The following is a 12,187-nucleotide window of genomic DNA, read 5'->3' as shown; positions in this document are numbered from 1 at the left end:
GGCAAACAGAATCCTACTTGTGTTGGGATGGAACTTGTAAATCTCCCTTCACACTCACACTCATGTCCTATGGGTTGAAATTTCTTCCAGGACCAGGGTCCAACATTTCCCCTTTCTTTTCCTTGCCTTTTTCTCTTCTTCTTTAGGTTGCAAGAAGTTAAAGCTTTTATACATAGGAAAGCAAGTTAAGGCAGCACTGAGTTGCACATTCCTTTGGTGAAAGAAAGTCGAAGTCAAGAGCCCTAACTTGAAAAAAGAATTCTTTCACTGCGGGACATGTTCAAACATTATTCCAGACAAGACTTTGATAATATTGAATGACAATGGAAAAACCCTATCGTGTTAAAAGGCCTTAAAACTCTACATGAATTAAGCATTAGAACACCGTGTAAGAAGCACGTTAGAAGTAAGGGTACTTTAAAATGATCGGATGCAATGCTTTTTCCTTTGAAAAACGTTTTGTAGAAATAAAAATTTTCCCTCTCAGTGAAACTTTATCTAAAAGAACCCAGAACAAGGCATTTAATATTGAAACATTTGGATCCAACCTTTTCAACTCTTCATGTAGAATTTTTTTTTTTTTTTTTTAAATGTAAGCTGTAATGGAAAACAAACTTGAATTGTGAAGGAACATTTCAGTTGACTCCGAATGAAAACGTTCAGTTCAAAAGATGCTTTGTTTTAATTCCAGTTCAGAATAGAAACCTCTTTTAAAAAAAATACCCCCTAAGCAGAAATATCCCAGTTACTGCACATCTCCAGTAATGGGCATAAAGCTCGTTGTTCAGATGGATATGCTTTAGGGCACCAATAAATTGAATTATGTTAAAAAGGCTGAACAATGTCTTCTAGGCAGAGTGGGGAGCCCATATGCTTGATTCCTTGTTTTGTTAGGCCTTGGTTTGTTTTGTTGCATATTCATCCTTCATCTCGTGGTCAGTTTGCTCTCTGTTTATCAAAGCAATTAATATTTAAAACCAGGCGTGCTCCTTTATAGCTCGTTGCATCAGCGCAGCAGTCTGAATCCTGAATTTGTAAGAGATGCTCATCACTGCACAGAATTCTGGGATAAGTTGATTTCACCACTAATGGGGCAGGGGCATCCAAGGCATTTAGTCTTTGCATTGTCCTGCTGAATGTACACTCAGTTATGGCTCTTGTGTCCCTGGGCAGTTTATATGGAGGCGCTTGAACTGCCCAATCAATGACCCCCTCTCAGGCTGGCTGGCTAATCCCAAAGGAAAGGTAGAGACTAGTACATTTGGAGCCAGCTTGACTGCAGGAGCTGCTGGTGCGAAGGAGTTCTTAGCTCCATCTGCCTTTTGGGGCTGCACTCTTGGACTGGTTGCCAATGAATGCTGGAGAGCCCAGTCCATTCTGCCATGGCATCTGCCATTCGGTAGCGTTTCCTCCACCAGGGATAAAGACTCGTACCTCCCCCCAAAGTTGCTTTGTCTCCAAAGCTGTTGGCACCATAGAGGTTGCTAAGTTATTTCCCACCACCCAGCGTTGTGTTGACAGCTGCAGGTAGTACTGTCTGCCATCATAATGCAATCAGGCTATTGCATGAGTAATACCGGGTTATTTGTAGTCCTCCGTTGCACATTTCCTTGCCGGTATCACGCTGGCAGGATCTTGCTTTCTGCCTGGTGCAGTGAAGGTGTGAAGCTTCTGTTGAAACAGTTTTGGGCAGCTAGAAATGACCTTTGCTGCTGCTGGGACTGGAGAGGAGAGCAGCCACCTGTGACTTGGGAGCTCAGTTAGGTAACTACTCATGATTGACAACTCGAACCTAGTCTCCAGGAGCAGGGAGAGTAAGGAATAACTAAGGGGGAGTAGCAATCCTCTCCATCATCTGCGCTCTTGCTAAGCAAACTCTTTTTCCCACTGTGAACCTTGGTTGAAGTTTGAACAAAGAAAGGCCATTGTATTGTATTATTCCTACTTTATGTAGGTGTTTAGGAAGAGCTCTTTTGAAACAGGAAACAGACTTCATCTTTATTTAGGTTCTTCTGTTAAAAAAGACAACCATAGATTTTATTTGGTTTAAAAAATGCTGTGACTAGAACTTTTTTTTCCATGCTTGGAACACTTGGAGAGTGATTAGAGAGATTTTTTTTTTTTTTTTTTTTTTACTCATTTTACTTGGTTCTATCTTGAGTTGAGATGCAACAGTTTCAAGGCACAGTATCAAGTCTCAGAAAGTGAAGTAGAAAAAGGAACAAAAAATATGCAAAGGCTAAACACTTGCGCCTTTTGTGTATGTATTATATATTACACACCTGCCTCTCTATATAGACTCATATATAAGGTTTCATATAAATCTTTGGGCTTGGACTTGATTCTCCTGTTGTTTATACTGGGGGGCGGGGGTGTGGCAGGGGGAAAGAAATGAGAATAACTCAACAGAAATAAAGGGTTTACATCAGTGTAAACCCTGAATAGGGCCCCCCTTGTGTTTAAAGGGAGGGAGTAGATTACTTGAAAATGGCTCAAGTTTACCTTCTAATACTTCAAACTAGTGATGGATAAAGGGGTAGATGTAGTGAAGGAAATCATACAAAGGGGAAGGTGTATGTGATGTGGAAGGTTTCAAAGTCCTAATGGCTTCTTTGTCTCTATATAGCACATAACATTATGTTGCAATATAATAAATGAAAGGACACTCTCTGTATTCTCTCTGTGCTATGGGCAAGGATTTTTTTTATGTCATGCTTCATTCACAGCCTGCTACACTGATGTCACAGAGCCAGCATATATGCTTACACAAAGGGAAGAAAAACAATCTCTATTTATTGCTGTTAAGCAGATTTGCCACAAATTCCATTTCCACTACAACATCAAAACGCCAAGAACAAGGCCACATTCCCTTCAAGTAAATGGATGGGGAGAGAGGAGAATAAATGTCCTGTGTATGTTGTCATTTGTTTTAAACAATTTTGTCCAGGCATTCATGTTATATTCAAGGCTGTAAGGCTAGGGACAGACATTACACCAGACTTAACAGATTTGGATCAAACTGGTTCATGGAATGTCTGTCCCAGACTCCTTGCTGGTTTAAGGTAAATCAGACACCCCCAGCATCCTGCCATGCTCTCTGGGCTAGGCGGGGCTCTCTGCTGCAGAGGTTGGGGCCCTTCCCCTCTGCTTCCTGATTGGACCTTGGCACAGACTACAGGCATCTGTCTGGCTTCCCCTTTTCCACTTCCTGCTAAGCAGGGATTCTGCCATTGCTTACACAAGCACACAGCATTAGTTTGCAGACCACATGCTGGCTGTGGTGCATGCTGTGGCAGACCGGACAAAGGGAGAATCAACAGGTAGCTGGTAGTGTCCCTGTGTTGTTTCCTTAATGAGCTGGTGAACACTGAGTTAGAGGAGATGAACACTGTTATCAATTCCTGGCTGGGCACTTCTCTAAAGCGGTCCTTCATTATCAAAGACCACAGACACTGCCAAACAAGATTTAAATGTTGCCTATTAACCATACTTACTGGAATGCTGAAAGGAATGCTAACTTTCTGTCCACATTTTAATTAAGATTAAAAATACAAGTGCAGATCTGATTTTCTATTATTATCAATCAAGTTGGTAAACTCAACAAATGAGATGTTCAGAAAACAGATCTTTTATCCTAAGTCAGGGTAAATAAAAAGCTTTTATGAACGGTTTCTCGTGACAAAATTCCAAAAAAATAAGGGTTCAATTAAAATGCATCATTTTATTACAGTATATGCATTTCATTTTAGTTTCAACATTTTTAATAGAAACATTTCAAAGAGTTCTCATGTGAACAAATATTTTGTCTAAAAATATTTAAAGGAGATGTTATAAAATATATCAACATATTTTTCAAAGAGGAGTTTTGTCACATTTGATAAAACTTCATGAAACCAATCTGTTTTCTCATAATCATAGGACATTTTCAATCAAAAATGGTTCTGAGGAAATTTTTCTTCCTGGCTCAACTTAGAACTCTGCTGACTGACACTTCCAGAGCAGCTAGCCTCTGTCATTTTACCCATTCCAGCAAGGGATCTGAGACAGACATTGCATGAACCCGGTTTGAGCCAAATCAGTTTAGTCTGACACTACATTCACCAAGGTTTATCTCAAACTGGTTTTGGCCATTTTGAAACTGGTTTATGTGCATTAAACATCTGTTCTGTTAGAGGTTTAAACCAGTTTGTGATCACTTAAATTGGTTTATGTGTAATGTCTGTCCCTAGCCAAAATGATTTAAATTAAACCAATTCCGTTTCTATGTGGAGTCAAGACCTTAAGGGCTGTAAAAAAATATTAATTGGTCAATCTGGTGGATTTAATAATATTGAAGGAAACTTTCCTACTGATAGTGTTCAGAACATGTTAATACCAGCGTGTGACAGTTCAGAATGTATAGCCCATTTGTTAAGAGATCTTGAAAATACCATTGACAATGTTGAAACCATTGCAACTGGTGAGTGAATGGAGTTGCATTTGTTATGGATTTATATTAAATATCAGACAGCATCCCATCGCCCCAAATCCCATATGGCAGGGATTTTTTTCTTTCCTACTTGTCTCCTTAGACTGTTCTCTCAGAAGAGTTTGCAAATCAGCATTGCCAAAACAGAGTAAGTTCACCTTTACTCTAGTTTAAAAAATTAATAGGATACAGTGAGGGGGGAGGGGGGGGGGGAGTATACAGGAGATTTCTAGGCTTGAGGTTTAATTTCTCTCTTGTCATTTACACTTCTTTCTGAAGATGTTTCATCAGTTTAAAACATTCATTTTAATCCTACTATATAAATGTTTCTGGCCACATAAAAGAATTGGATTGTAAACTGTTTCTTACTAGCCTCTCAGTGACTCCAAGCCACGTACAGAAAGGTTAGCTTTTTATAAATGAGGAGTCCCTGATTGGGCATGAGTTTTGGCTAATAACTTTTCTTAAACTCAATTTGGTTGGACTTATGGCCTCTACTTCCTTTGAAGGCAATGGAGCTGCAGATGATCAACAGAGATGTCTAAATAATAGAGCTTTGTTTTGAGTTGACTCAAGGTTTCTTTTTTACTTTGAGACAAAAAAAAAATACATTTCAAAAGGGAAGTTGAAACATTGTGTTGCAACAACAGTGAAACATTATTTTTACATTTTCAAAATCCCCCCCACCCACACGCTCCTTTTTTGTGTCCAAAACTAGTAACCTGATATGACCCCAATTCACAAAAAGTTTTGCTCTATCCCAAAACTGCCTGTTTTTGGCAAAGTATTCACCAAAAATATTTTCCTGTGTTTTGATGTTTATTAGTAAGGAGTGATGTCTTACTTTTTCCTCTTATTCTCACCCCCTTGATTGGAAGCAGAAATACCACTGATGATGCTAACTCTGCAGCCTTTTCAGTTACCTTTCTAATTAGCCAATTTTGAAAGTCTGTTGTCACAAGATTGCATGTTTTGAGATTAAGCAACCACACCTACTTGGGTATTTAAACATACATAGTACGTAACTACCTGGTCTGTAAATGGATACAGTCAGTACTCCAGGTTTAGACTAATATAGCTAAATTTTTAATCTAATGAAAGTCAAATTTGTCTTTCTTGCTCCTTTTGCTATCCTTTTCTACCTTTCAGTTTGACAGTGGCACACTGGATAAAGTGTACTTTTCTTTGCACTTAATACTAAATGCCACGCTATCTTATTGTTTTCTATTGATTTTTGGACCTTCTTCACTTTTTGCCAATTCTCTCCCCAAAGCACATTTTCCCATGCATCTGTTTTAAAGAAAATAACTTACTGACAAATAAAAATATTTTACCTGCCTATATGGTGCTAGGATTGGTATATTTTAAACTGAGACTGTTGTTTTCTGACATGAGCTGCAGTTTGTTTCTTCCTCTTCAGTGTGCAGACACAATAGGAGAAGAATTTATTGCCATGTAATTCTTCACAGAGAGAGGGAGAGAGAGAGATGGAATACTGATGTTGTTTTTTTTCTTTTCCTTCTCTAATGACAGGATGCTGATTCTACACAAGAGGCCTCCATTTGGGCAATTCTTGATTTAGGAGATTAACAGATCCCCAAATACATGGAATTCAGTTCTCTTCTGCTTCTTCCAGAAGACCATCTTCCTTTGAGTGTTGCTGCAGGAAAGGTATGTGCGTACACATGAATAACACTGAATATTTGCAAGGTTCTGGCAAGGTGCTCCCTGCCCACCTGGCAGCAGTGGGGGACAAAACTCCGTGGTGCCACCCCTGCTGCTGCCAGGCAGGCAGGGGGTGCCTCACCATGGTGGCATGGGGCTCACTGGGCTTCCTCACCCTGCTTTGCCAGGTCCTGCCCTTAAAATGAGAAAATCTGCATTTTTCTGCACTAAACAGAAAACTAGGATCCCTGGTGAACTGTCATGTTCCTTTAAAGCCAGGATGCCTGGAATCATGTTTGTATGGGAGAACACCCTTCCTGGGTTTTGTTAAGAAAAGCTGACAATATGACCCACATGTACCCTATCAGCTGAAAAAAACTGGAGGCCAATGAAAAAAAACAAAAACAAGTAATTTGTAAATCTTATAAGTTTGAACCATCCATGCTAGCAATGCTGCAAACATCTCTATGCATGGAAGTCAGTTCAGGGTCAAGCCCAATGTTGCAGAGAATAGTGAGACACTCTTAGCACAAACCATTTCAAGAAAGTAATTCCCAATTTTAGTAGCAAACTCTTACTCCACTATTAGAATGGCGATGTAATGCATGCTTGCAAACTCATCCGATCCCCTGATTCATGCCTGAGGAAATGTCTGGAAAAAGGAAAAATCTAATAACTGATCCTGGGTAAAGGTGACTGGTCAAGAGAAGGAAAAGCATTTCCACAGAACAGAGAGATCCTGAGTGCTGGATATCTTAATGCAAATTAATAGGGAAGTTGTGGTTTGTGTGTTTCCAGACTTACTGCAACTGGAAGCGCAAAGGCTGTAAACGCCAGACTGACTTTGAATTTGGATATTCAGCTCGGTGTTGCAAGCCAGAGTGGGACAGAACTTGTGATCCAGAAAGGGATTAGAAATGGTGCTCCAATATCAGGTAAGCAGAAACCAATTGGCTGTTTCCTGGGACAAATATCCCTTTGCACACCTCCCCAAAGTGAAATAGTTAGAGCTGAATGAAATTTCTAATGTAAAAGAAATGTGCTTTGCAACACAAAAGATGAATGTTTGGGCCTGACAACCAAAGCTCTTTATGTTTTGTATAGAATTAAGGTGTTGGGTTTTGTGAATATGTTGTTTATGTGTATGTGTATGCATGGTAATCCTGCATGTTAATGCAACACTGCTTCTGAAAAGATCTCCTGTTCTGAAGGCTGCCTGTTGGGCCACATCTGTCCTCATCTGTACTCCTGTTAAATTAGGTGTAACTCCAGCTTGAGACCAGTACCCTGGAATTATTATGGATTTACACAGATGTAAGAAGGAATTGGCCTTCCACCTTTTATAGTTAGTGTTGATAAGAATAGCAAACTTTCACTGCTGCCTTTTACTGCTTTGATCTCTTGTTTCACTGTAACAAAGATTTATCTTGTCATCCTGGACTAGAAATTGTGACTAAACGAGGTGGTGTGGTGCTTACCCTAGTGTCAACTGACCGTGCCGAGTCCCTTGTGCCAACAAGCAGCAAAAGCAATGCAACTTGATAAGCAGAGCAGCAAAGCAGCTGTTTCTGTGTTGTGTGCTGCTGCACATTTTATGCATGGTTAAAGTTTAAGAGGAGGGAAAACTTTCAACTTGGAGGATGTGCAAAGTACTTGCCCCAAAAGGTAATTCTTGAAGTGGAAATTAAAATTAAGCTAGAGGAATTTAGGAAGCATTTCGACAAGTGCCTTAAAAAGGGGAGACAAGGTTCCTTGGGTGAATTTGATATCTTTTAATTAGACCAACCCAAATAGTTGGAGAATAGTTATTAAGCAAGCTTTCGGGTTCAAAAACCCTTCATCAGGCTAAGGAAGCTGAAGCAGTCGGTGTGTGCTCTTCCTGGATGGAAAGAAAACTAAAGAAGCCAGGGGCTGGGGAGTCAGTTGCCAGGCAGATTATAAAGTATCAAAAATCCAATGTCTATGTTTAGTCCATGATCTCTAGTATCCAGGAGGTTGATGAAATGGAGCTCATAGGCTGATCTCTGGGCAGTGTTGTGTAAGTTTCCCTTGAGGATCAGGACTGAGAGAGTGGCCGTCCTGTAAGAAATGTGCCCCCACCGGTAATTGGGTATTTCTGTCTTTGATAGATTTCCGGTGTGCATTCATTCTGGTGTGCAGTTGTTGTCTGGTCTCTCCTACATACCTTCCATCAGGGCATTTGGTGCATTGGATGAGGTATATTACATTTCTGGAGGCGCAGTTGTAAGATCCTGCGATGCTGATGGGTCTGTTGTGGGGTGTAGTAATAGTGGGGGTGGTGGAGTTATGTTGGCAGGTTTTGCATTTTTTTGTCCTGGCACGGTCTGGATCCTTTTGGTGTGTTTTGGGCTTGAGGAAGTTTGCTTCTGGTGATGAGGTTGGCAAGGGAGGGGAGAACAGTGGTGTAAGGATTTTTTTTTTTATATACTGGAAAACAAGAAGTTGAAGAAGAGTACTTCAATACTAGCTACAAATACAAGCTAACTGTGGCATGGGAGCCAGCTGGGCTTTGTACTGCTTGGATATGAACAATTAGAGATTTCAGTTTGTGATTTGCATCTTGGTTCTTAGACAGTTTGGTTGTATAGTGATTTCGAGGTTAGATAAAACCCTATTACATGCTCGGACAGCAAGTACAGCAAAAGTATGCAGCGTACAAATTAGAAGGCAGAATAATGCAAGAGGCAAGGGTTTTTAGAGTGATCTTTATCCCAGCCATGCAGTTGGTCCAGTAAAGTTAGACACGTTTTTCAATGCAAAACATTTTTCATCAGGTCACTGAAGAATCACTCCCAGCACTACCAAGGCAAAATAACACATCTATCTTGCCATTCGAGCTATCTGGTACAAGGCCATCCCTGTTTATCCATCCAAGGGCTCTACTGTTGATGAAGAATGTTTCTGTATTTACAGGCAGGTTTTGCTTGAGAATTTCCAATAGGATCATGGAAAAGTGTCACTGGAAGAGGCCTCCAGAGGTTTCTTCATCGCGCCCCTCTTCCACACTCATCATTAGTTTTGGTAATGAAGCCTGTTAGTCCTACTCCAAGTCCGGTGTTAGGACCGGGTATGGACTGCACTGACAATTTTGGTTATTTCCCATTTACTCCAGTAGGAGCTGGACTGGGGCTAGGTGGGATTGGAAATGGGAGGTGCAGAATGTGCAAGGGCATGCAATGACCCTGTGGCAGAGTAAATGCCTGGTCTGAACATGGGAGCCCCAATCCAGAAATGATGCAATCTTGCTTAATGTTGATAGACCATTACAAGCTACAACTTGCTGTAAAAATATGCTAAAGCAGAGCTCATTGGTTGTCCCAATCCCATTTCTGTAACTTAACGTTTCCTTCTTCAACAAAAGATAGGACAGGAAAATGTAACACTGCGTTTCGGCCATTGTTCCAAGTGCGTCTTGAACCATACCTTTTATCCAAGCTTCCTAAAGGTGTAAAGGACTTTAGAACTAGATCCAGATGTCATGCCTTACCTGTTACCTCTTGCCTTTTGTGGCCCAGATTTTTAAGGGATCCTACAGTCATCTTCTCAGTTTCCCAGAGCCCACATTTGGGAATCTACTTTCCCAAGCAGTCAGCACCCAACCACTCATTGTGACAATGATAGACAGATTTGCTAACGAGCGAATCTCTTTTAAAAAGCTAGTCACATATAGTACGTGCAGATATTAGCCATACCTGATCCATGATAATGTGACTTAATTGAAGCTGCATGACTGTAGTTCAGGTGTAGCTTGTGCACATGTTCACCAGTGCTGGGAGATATGTTGGGAACCCCAACGTAAGTAATTTGGGGTTGGTGGGATCATTGGAGGTGCTGGTGGATCTGTATGGAGTAGGGTTTGGTGGGTTTGCTGTTGCCCATCTAGGAGTGGGGGAATCTGGGGGTGAAAATAGCCCAGTCAGGGTTATGAGGATCAAAGGAGTATGGCCTCAGATCTGGGGCTAGTGGCTGGGCTTTCCCAGCCTCAGGGCTGTGCTCTGAACTTGTGCAGATGTTCAGCAAATTGGGCTTAAACCATTCCTGATCTGACATAATTTGCTGCCTTGGGTGAACTAATTAAGATCTGTCTGGCCATTTTTTGCCAGAACTAACCTCCCTGAATGTCTGTAAAGATCAACAGTTAGATTGACCTAACGAGGGCTAGGTTGATTTAAGTGTGACATCTGCACTTACCCAGGAAGGTAGTGAAAATCCCACTAACTTCTATGGAGCATGATCATCAAGGCCTCATTTAAGAGGCCTCTACTGGCAGTAGACAAATCTGGTCCAAGATGTTTCTGTACAGTAAAATGAAGCACCAGTACAAGCACAAATATTTCTTGCATAAAATACTCAACACTGGGTATTAAATATTTCAGAACAACCACGGATTTCTATCAGTTACTTTAACTGGCATAGGCTTCTTCAGTTCCGTTCTGTTTTGTTTTGTTTTTTGAATTAAAACTTTTCATCTTCATAAAGGGGAAAAATAAAACAAACAAAAAACCCCATGAATGTTTTTCCTGCATTCCATTTCTTAGCAGTTACTTCGTCTTGGACTTTCTCTTTGTCTCATGGCCTGGAGTGAGAACTCCACTAACTTTTTGCCCATAGTTTATTGGTCTTACAGCCTCTTATTCCTTCAGTGGCTTTTTCCCCACTGATAATTCACACTTCAATAATACGAGAGCTCTCTCTTCCTTCAGATCTTCCCAAGGTACCCACTATTCTGTGATAAGAATAGTTAGCAGTAGCATTTCAAGTCACGTGGATTCTGTAGGGGGTTAGTTAAGAAACAGATCCATCTGCTTTGTTACAATGCTTTGGGTCCCATAAAGCCTACATAGGTCTCAATCCTGCAATTGTAGATCCATAAATGTGGGTCCTTGTGCCTCTGAAGATTGCCATTGATTTCACTAGAGATGGATTTAATTGCAGCTTGAGCTCTGTGTGCTCTGTTTATTAGTAGAGACAAGATTGAGTTCATTTCTGATCCGAACAGATCAGTTACCTGTTATCTTTGAAGCTCTCCACTGAAAAATCAATCTTTGTTTTGTTTGGCATTTGTGCCTAGCACAAAAGGGCTTGAGTCTCTAGGTCTTTCCACAATACAAGTAACAACAGTTGATAAATGGTCATGTGAGCCATGTGTGTGAAGATATGAAGCCCACCATGTCCAGTTGAACAAGGGATTAACCCAAGTAAGCTGTCCTCCTTTGCAAAATTGCTTGGGGCAGAATTGTGTGGGGACCTGTGGAAGGTTCGTACCACGTTGGAAGACTGTTCTGGGTTGCACCTCAAACTGAAGAGTCTTTCCATTGACTTGTATTGATCTGTTTAGTTTCATGCTGTATTAACTATCCATCCTTGAGAATAAGGGGCATGCTTCCTGCCATTGTGTCTTGCCATAAGTTTCTTTGCCTTGACCTGAAGCCCTGTCTTGGGGGAGCTCTCCTAATTTTTGGCTGTAGATAGTAAATACACCGCGCTGTGGTCGCTGATTTGTAATGATTACGATGTCTTTGTACAGCCTCCGAATCAGAACTTGCTAGACCTTAAATGCTGGAGGCTGCAAGTGAGAGAAGAACAATGGGAAAAACCCTGGTCATACCCTGTTCACTGTCCCTTTCAGCATGCGCTCTGCCACTGACTGGGAGAGTATACTGGGTAAGATGGACCTATGACCCAGTAAATGGCAGCTCTTGCATTCTTAACTGAGGCACAGAGAAGGGAGGCAACACAACTAAGGCCACTCAGTTGGTGGCACAGTCTGGAATAGAAGTGCAAGTCTCCAAAGTCCTAACTCCAGGACTACCTGCTTTAGTCCAGCGGTTCCCAAACTCTGACAGATTGCGCACCACCAATTTAAAATGATATGACCTTAAGTATGACCAGCAAATTTCTCAGTTCACCCTTAAGTACCACCAGCAAATTTTTGTCATATAATTATAATAAGTCAGGTTGTTTGCGTACCACTGGTGGTATGCATGCCAGACTGGGAACAGCCGTTCTAGTTTGCGGCACTTTGATACAATA

At 41.0% G+C, this 12,187-nt stretch overlaps 1 long non-coding RNA gene across 3 annotated transcripts in view; it reads left to right on the top strand.

Annotated features, from left to right (window-relative positions):
- Positions 1-12,187, top strand: part of LOC132244230 (uncharacterized) — a 76,463-nt gene that overhangs the window by 41,171 nt on the left and 23,105 nt on the right. For all 3 annotated transcript variants that reach the window (XR_009455812.1, XR_009455811.1, XR_009455813.1), the window contains exons 4-5: positions 6,002-6,139; positions 6,932-7,068. This is a non-coding gene — a long non-coding RNA (uncharacterized LOC132244230). The remainder of the gene's footprint in view (positions 1-6,001; positions 6,140-6,931; positions 7,069-12,187) is intronic.

This window comes from Alligator mississippiensis, chromosome 11, assembly GCF_030867095.1.
Source record: "Alligator mississippiensis isolate rAllMis1 chromosome 11, rAllMis1, whole genome shotgun sequence".
Taxonomy (NCBI): Eukaryota; Metazoa; Chordata; order Crocodylia; family Alligatoridae; genus Alligator; species Alligator mississippiensis.
Note: the sequence above shows the minus strand (reverse complement) of the source record. Positions and strands in the feature narration are given on the sequence as shown.